This window comes from Coenobita brevimanus, chromosome 57, assembly GCF_032717465.1.
Source record: "Coenobita brevimanus isolate Jiangsu-jjx chromosome 57, ASM3271746v2, whole genome shotgun sequence".
Lineage (NCBI taxonomy): Eukaryota > Metazoa > Arthropoda > Malacostraca > Decapoda > Coenobitidae > Coenobita > Coenobita brevimanus.
The window spans coordinates 15,627,765-15,636,011 of NC_137010.1; positions in this window are offsets into that span (position 1 = coordinate 15,627,765).

Here is an 8,247-nt window from a genome sequence, read left to right on the forward strand (position 1 = left end):
TATCAATAAAAAGCTGATTTATGTGGTAGCAATAAAAATTTAAAAAGCTGACTGCAGTTTTGTTTAATCTGATCGGTCAGAAGAATATACAGCAATTGACAAGCCAACTTCTGTAGCTGATGTCTAACTGGCTTCTGATTTTGTTTTATTCTTTATAGTCAAGATATCTTGCAAATGAAGCAAATTAAATGACGTTTCTTTCAGTACAGAATTCCAATTATGGTGCACAAGAGGACATGTCCTTTCATCAATTCATCCACTGGATGTTACCAAAGCTAAATGTTAGAGCACAGATTTTAATAAAACATACTGCCTACTTGATCCATTCAGTGTGTCACAGTTGCTACATGTATATGAACATGCAGCAGACTGTTTGTAAATTAGTAAACAGATGCTTCTTAGAAAATAACTTCATGCAGTCCATGAAACTTGCCTTCCTCTCGTCCCTCCTTCAGAAACCTGGTCTCAATGTTGAGAGCATGTTAAACTATCATCTTGCCTCCAACTTGTCCAATTTTACTGACTAGTCTATACCACATCAACTCATACAATTACTGGAATAAAACAGTTGTTACTCCTGTTCCGTTGGCATAAAGGAAATACCTGTACCACTAAACTTAAACCGAACTAATGAAGATTCATGTTGGCTCTGAACACTTGCAGTGGGATGTCCTCTCTCTTGGTTCTGTTGGCTCTGTCTGTGGCTTTTGATACAGTTGATCGTGAGCTGCTAAATGACCTGCATTTTTATGGTGCCCATGATGACGGTCTTCCACTCCTTAAGTTGTATCTGTCAGAAAATTCTCGAAAAGCAGTGGTGAACAACACTTACTATAGTTGCGGCACATGACTCTGAGGTTGTCATTATCGTACGCTGGCAACCTACCATTCAAAAGTGCGTCTGATTTCGTATCATAGTATACCCAAATCATATGATTATACACGAGAATATTATACACGAATATTATTATACACGAACATATTATACAAGAATCCCATGCGTCTCATATCATACACGGAATCAGAAGCACTGTTGAGGGGTAGGTTCCCAGGGCACGATAATAACAACCTCGGAGTTGCGCGCCGCGACTATAGTGCTCAGTTCCACTTCTGTTTGGAATTCCCCAAGTATCTGTTTTATGTCCAGTTTTATTCACAGTTTATAGGGGTAGTTTATTGTTTCTACTTGATAAACACGATGTGTCCTACCATATTCATGCTGATGACACTCAGTTAAAAGTTAAGATGACAGATATTAATGATACCAAAAATAAACTGAAATTCCTGAGGCCTGACATTAAAATCTGGATGGCATACGGAAAACTTAAACTGAACAATGGTAAAACAAAAATCATCATGCAAGGAAACAGGAGGAGTGGTGATGCTGATAATGCCCTGACTCTGAACTCTGGAAAGTCACAAATTCACACAGCTAGTACTGTCCAATACTTGGATTTATATTTTCATGTAGAATGAAATTATAAAGAACATAATAGCCAAGTTGACAGAGATTGTAACCTGCACATCAGAAACCAGCATCTGTATTCTGTGAGACAGCTGCTGAATAGAAGCTGTCACTTAACACTGGTTCATGCTATGGTCTTGTCTTGTGTTAATTATTGTAATTCGTTATGGACTGACCTCCTGAATAATCTACTGAAGAAGGTTCAGTCTGTACTGAACACAGTAGCAAGGCTTATCTTTGGCCTCCCCCCAAGAACTCAGACCACCTCATTTCTGATAGTTACAATGGTTGCCTTTAGGCTACAAATGAATTTAAACTGTTATTGCTTCCTAGGTACTAAAGTTTCGCAAACCAAATAAAAGGGTCATACAGTGCCAGCATTTCTTAATGAACCTTTAAAGTCAGCTCCATTTCACATCATTTATGGTTTCACTTTTTAAAATATTCTAATTATACCTTTCTGTTATCACTGCTGTACTTCTCTTAATCAAAGTATGGTACAGTGAATTAAAATCTGTCCCCAACAGATTTAAAAAAAAAAAAAAAAAAAAAAAAAAAAAAGCACTACCTTTATTAAGGTACACAACTGAACTTTGGTATTTTTCACTACAGCACTCCCCCCTTATTTCCAAATGTTATTTTGGGTTTCATATGTCATTCCAAATACCAGCATACATTTATCCATCCATCCATCATCCAATCCCATGCCGCCCCATTAAAAGTGTAGAAGCCCGGGGCTTGGCAAGCTGGTACTGAAATTTAAGATGAGAGTGACTAGCTTCACTCATCCCTGAATGGCATTACATGAGCAATAAACCCCAACTACCCTTTGGATATAAACTTACACATGCTCAATCCGATTGGAGCACCTTATTTACCCACTAAACCACCAGAAGCCATAATTTGGTTATATGATTACCACCTAGTGTAGTAAATGGTTTCCTGGTGTACAGGAAACCATTTGGCTTGTCACTCAGTGTAGAGTCACCCACAGGCAGAAGGAAGAGGAAAGAAAGACAGGAGAGGGAGTGTAAAGTCACCCGTAGACAGATGGATGAGGAAAGAATGAAACAAAGAAAGACAGAAGAGGAAGGAAGGAAGATAGAGAGGAAAGGGCAGACATCCAAAGCAGCACTACATTGAGTGAGTGGATCGTGAGTCCCCCCACCTATTCCCAACATACATTTAAATTTGAACTTATGTATCTGCATGTCAGTACAGTATCTGTATTAGTAGTCGTTACAACATATGTTTGCAGATGATACTGTGTTGTTAAGTGAAGACGAAGGGGAGCTGCAAAGCTTGGTGGATGAGTTTGGGAGAATGTAAGAAATGGAATCTAAAGGTGAATGTAGGGAAGAGTAAAGTTATGGTCATTGAGAGAATGAAGTCACTGAATGTACAGTGAGGTTGGATGAGGAGGAAATGGAAAATGTGAATACGTTTAAGTACTTGGGTAGTGTGATGAGTAAGGATGGAAGTTTGGAGGGTAAAGTGCTTGAGGGGGAACAACAAGGAAGAAAGGCTGATGGTTCTTTGAAAGCAGTGATCAGAAACAGGGAAGTGAGCATGGAAGTGAAAAAGTTACTGCATGACAGAATTGTGATACCAACTCTAAAGTATGGAAGTGAAGCTTGAACCTTGTTGGAGGGACACAAGTCAAGAGTGAGGGCAGTGGAAATGAGCTACTCGAGAGGAGCATGTGGAGTCACATGGAGAGACAGACTGACAAATGAGGAAGTGAAGAAGCATTATGGTGTGGATGTGGATGTGATAGGAAGCGTTAGGAGAAACACACTGAGATTTAGCCATGCAGAGAGGATGGAGAGTGAAAGACTGATGAGAAGAATGTATGTCAAGTGAGGAGGGAGGGGGAGGCCAAGGATGATATGAAGGGATGGAGTGGAGAGGTATATAAGAGAGAGGGGTGTGAATTGGGAGAAGGGTAGTGAAATGGTGGGGGATGGTGTGACAAGGAGGTGATTTGTTTGTGGCCACCCTTTACGGGAGTAAAGCATCTGGCAACAGATACAGATAGACGGATAGATAGTCTGCACAACACGTATCAGTAGTCAGTACAATACCTGTAACAATTTAATGAAGTCCTTACTGCAGAACTGGACCTTCTGTTTAGAAGCAAAGTGATAGCCAGGATTACCCTTCTACCTCTCACCTCCGGACTAATGCTGATGAAGTATGAATGGGGAAGGGATGTCTGTAAGAAGGGTGATGTACAAAGGAAAGCAAACAGCAAGAGACCTTGTGATCCTTTCAGGAAAGATTGTTAAGAAGAATATGCCTATGATAACTGTACCTAATTCTATGAGCTAATGGATAGCAAAGCAAGAAGGCTTCCCCTGCCCAACATATCCTCTAAACGAAACCAGCAGGAAAAAATTAGAGGGAGCACCATGAACCATAGAAAACTGTCATGGAAATTTTATAGAAAAGACTGAAAAGAAAACAATTATACCCTACACTAACTAAATCTGTAAAGGAAAATTAGCATTGTCTGGAAAATTGCTGCTGTATTTGCCACAATCTGCGAGAGAGAGAAAAGTCAGTCAATCATGTTAATTATTCAGCTATGAACGTGTTTAACTGAGGATCTGAGGCTATGTACTTAACAAACTGACTTTCAAATGTTACTACTGTATTAAAGCCTACCACATTTCCAGGTAATTTGTTCCATATGTTGACAACTTTATTGAAAAAATTTATTTTGCTTCATTAGACTAGAAACATTTGCTGATGATTTTATAGCAATAACCTCTGGTGTAATTCGACTGGTCTATTAAAAAGTACTTGTCTACTAACATACTGTCATGTCCTTTAAAAATTTTGTGCAGCTGAATCAGATCCCCTCATAATTTGCACTCAGACAAGTTAAGCAGCTTTAGCTTTGCTAAACATTCCTCATATGGTTTGTTCTTTAAAATGGATATAAATTTTGTAACCCTTCACTGCACTTGTCTAACTTCTCAGCATCCTTCTTATGATATGGAGACCAAAACTGAACACAGTACTTTAAATGGGGCATTTCTAAGGAACTGTATAAGGTAATAATGATATCCTCCAATTTGAATTCAAATCCGCTGCCTGCAATACCGACTACAGTGGAGTCCCAAGTTTAGCAACATCTTCGTTCATGGTTTCATGGTTAGTGGTGGCCTGCAAATATTCCTAAACATCGGGTTTCGCGTGAAAAGCCCTCCTTTCGCAGGGAGAAAATGTAAACAAACCATGCGCACAGAAAGCGATCATCACTTGGTCGCTGCCATTGCCACAGAAGAGATGCAGCACAGGATGGATGTGCTGCATGGAGAGGCGGAGCCAGCAGAGGCAGAGGAGGGTGGAGGTGCCAGGGGTGGCAGGGCGCAGTACCTTCACCACCTGCCTCAGAAATTACACCCCTATCTCTTCCATTATGCACCTCGCTCCAGCCTTCTAAGTGAGTTTCCTTGCCTATTATGTACAGTACTTTGTATTAACCCTTTGAGATTCCGATGACGCGATTTCAAGTCATCATAAATCCAACCTTTGAGATTCTGATGACTCGAAGTCATATGAAACAATATTTTCTTTTTGCTTGTTTTTCATTTCCTGTCTGGTCTTGTTCCACATACACCATTTTGTTTAAACTTTTCCAACTATTTGTTTTTACAGTGACGAGTACGTGAGATAGATATGCACAATACATAGCTTCTTACTATGAATAATATCGGTATTACCAGCATGGATGTTTGCCTGCGTGACAGTGAGAGCTTTCGCTTTTCTCTGTGAAAAGTAACATAAATGGCCATAACCTATACATCAATAGAAAGGGAATTTACTGTAGATTGACATGGTGTTATCAAATTTCATGTAACTCTAATACTTTATTTTTTACAAATATTTTTCTATGGAAGGGTGTGCGATTTTTCCTTTTCGGTTAACTTCTACTTGTCCTTTCAGCTATCGTATTGCTTTTTTCAACCATACTACGATAAAGGGCAACTATTCACCTTTAAGACGGTACCAAATTCATTAGTCTATCATAATAAGTTGGTGTACAGTGGCCGATTAAGTACAAATATTGGTGCGCAACAGTGCGCTCAATGTGTACAAGGCTGAATGTGGCACAGACACAATCGGCGGAGGGCCGAAAATCTCAAAGGGTTAATATTAGTTTCTTTTCAGGCGTGATAAGTAAATTTTACACTGCATAAATGGGTTTTAGGGGGAGTTGGAATGGGACCTGGAACCATTTAGCCTATTTCCCATAGGATCAATGACTGGTTTGTGGTACTTTTCATGGAAACTTGGGGCTTCGGTGCAGTTTATTACCGGTACCTTTTTTTATTGCCTCCATGCACTGCTGACTTGATTTCAAACCATTTGCTCTTATTATTCTTTTTTTTTTTTCCTGATTCACATTCTCGAGTTGAATATTATCCATAGCATACCTAAATTTTTCATTTTTACTTCCAATACTTAAAAAAGTGGAAGTGTTCTACTGTTTATGTTCATGTATGTCAGAGTCTATGTCATCAATCGAACCAACAGTGTGTGAACATATGAAAGCATATAAAAGAACATACTACAGCAACCACTATAAATGTCTGCAACAGCATGGATTCAAATCCTAAACAAGGGACATATACATCATTAGATCAGAACACTAACCACCGAGCCACTACAGTTCCAAGCATATGTACAGTACAGTATATTTTTCACCCACTTCTTTAATGAATCATCAAAAAACTGGGACAGTAGAATTACAGGGTTAATCACACTCAGCTGAGCCTGAGGTCACAACAACAACTATATATTGTGCTGCTAAAGTACAGTACCAGCAACAACACACTACTCCACTCTTAAATTTAAATCAACCAGTTCCAGTAGGGCTGTGAACTACTGCATGTCTGCAAGTTTGGAAGACAGAAATGCCAGCTTACATTATTTTCTTGCCCTAGAAAACTTTAAACTAAACAGCTCATATTCCAGCATGGCTGGTGGAGAAGATATAAGAAAGTAGTAATTATCCATTTTTCTTATAAGGAGATAATGAACTGGAGTACAGTTCTTCAAACACTGAATACCCACATCTGGATTACCAAACTGTAGCAACCATATTGTTGGGAAATTTCTGCTAGGGAGTATAATGCTTCCTTTTTTCAGTGCATATATTTGAATACAGGTAGTCTTGTCAAACATATACTTTTCATGAATATAAAACACTACAAACCACATTTCAATTAGAGTACCAGTAATATTCTATAATGTAAAACAAAAGGTGGGGGCACTCACCATCCACTCACTCAATGTAGTGCTGCTCTCGGGTGTCTGCCCTGTCCTCTCCTCCATCCTTCTTTCCTTCCATCTTCTTCTATCTTTCTTTCCTTCATTCTTTCCTCGTCCTTCTGCCTACGGGTGACTTTACACTCCCTCTTCTGTCTTTCATTCCTTCCTCTTTCTTCTGCCTATGGGTGACTCTACACCAAGTGACAAGCCAAATGGTTTCCTGTACACCAGGAAACTATTTACTATGCTGGGTGGTAACCATATAACCAAATTTTGGCACCTGGTGGTTTAGTGGGTAATTATTGTTCTCCAATCGGATTAAGCCGGTGAAGGTTTATATCCAAGGGGTGGTTGGGGTTTATTGCTCACGTAATGCCACTCAGGGATGAGTGAGGTTGGTCACTTAAATGTCAGGACCAACTGCCTAGCCCCGGGCTCCTACGCTCCTCATTGGGCAACGTAGGATTGGATGATGGATGGATGGTAAAACAAAAGGCTCAAATTCATTTGCTGGGAACTGAAAGTTTTTAATTCATATCATGCTACAAAGGTCACAGGTTGGTCACCCTGCCTCAGGTTCCTACTCTTAAGAGGGTTTAATATGTGATTCGTTGTTACCGCTTTGCTTATAAAACAACAGCAGTATGCTTCCTCTATATTAACCCTTTCATGGAATTTGATTCAGCTGTTACAGCAAATATTTTCAAGATTCTATATTCAATTATGCTTGTTTTGCATCAAATTTATATACATTGTTGTAGATGCCAAAATTTTGCAGTAATTTGCATCATATTCTAATGTGTCTAAGGAAGATATTAGTTGCATAAAATGCAACAATTGCCAATGTTCTACTTCCCAGTCACAAGTGTGACACCAAAAGCATTCAACTGTCATGTTTTGCCAGATGTTTCACTTTACATTCTTCTTGGCAACCTTTTGTTTTATCACAAATCCTCTTAAATTCTACTTCTAAACAATTTCCTAAATAGTATTGGCTTTGGCATAGTTTTAGCTAACAAGTGTTTTTCTTTATTTCAATGCAGAATGACAGTCAGCTTTGTGTTTTCAAACCGTTTACTGAATTGAAAATACAGAGCAAACATCTGAAAAGGTAATACAGTATTGTACTATGTATGCCGATAAAAACAAATTTTCAGGAGCGATATTGGTCATAGTTATTCATCATGTTATGTGAGTGAATTTCCCTCATAAAATAATTTAGGGGGTGAATGTGCAAGGGTTAATACGAACTGATCAAGCTTAAAGGGCCCTGAATGATGTTTGAATGAATGCATGGGTCATTTTCAAGAGTATGCTGTTCACAGTTCTCCCTCTATTATGGTTCTTCTCTCCTTGTTTTCTGGACCCAACTTATTCCATCCTAGGGTGGGAAAAAAAAGGTGATGATGATGATGATGATGATGATGATGATGATGATGATATCAAATACTAGGACCACTGCACAGGATATGCAGCTTAATAACATGTGTTCTTTCAAT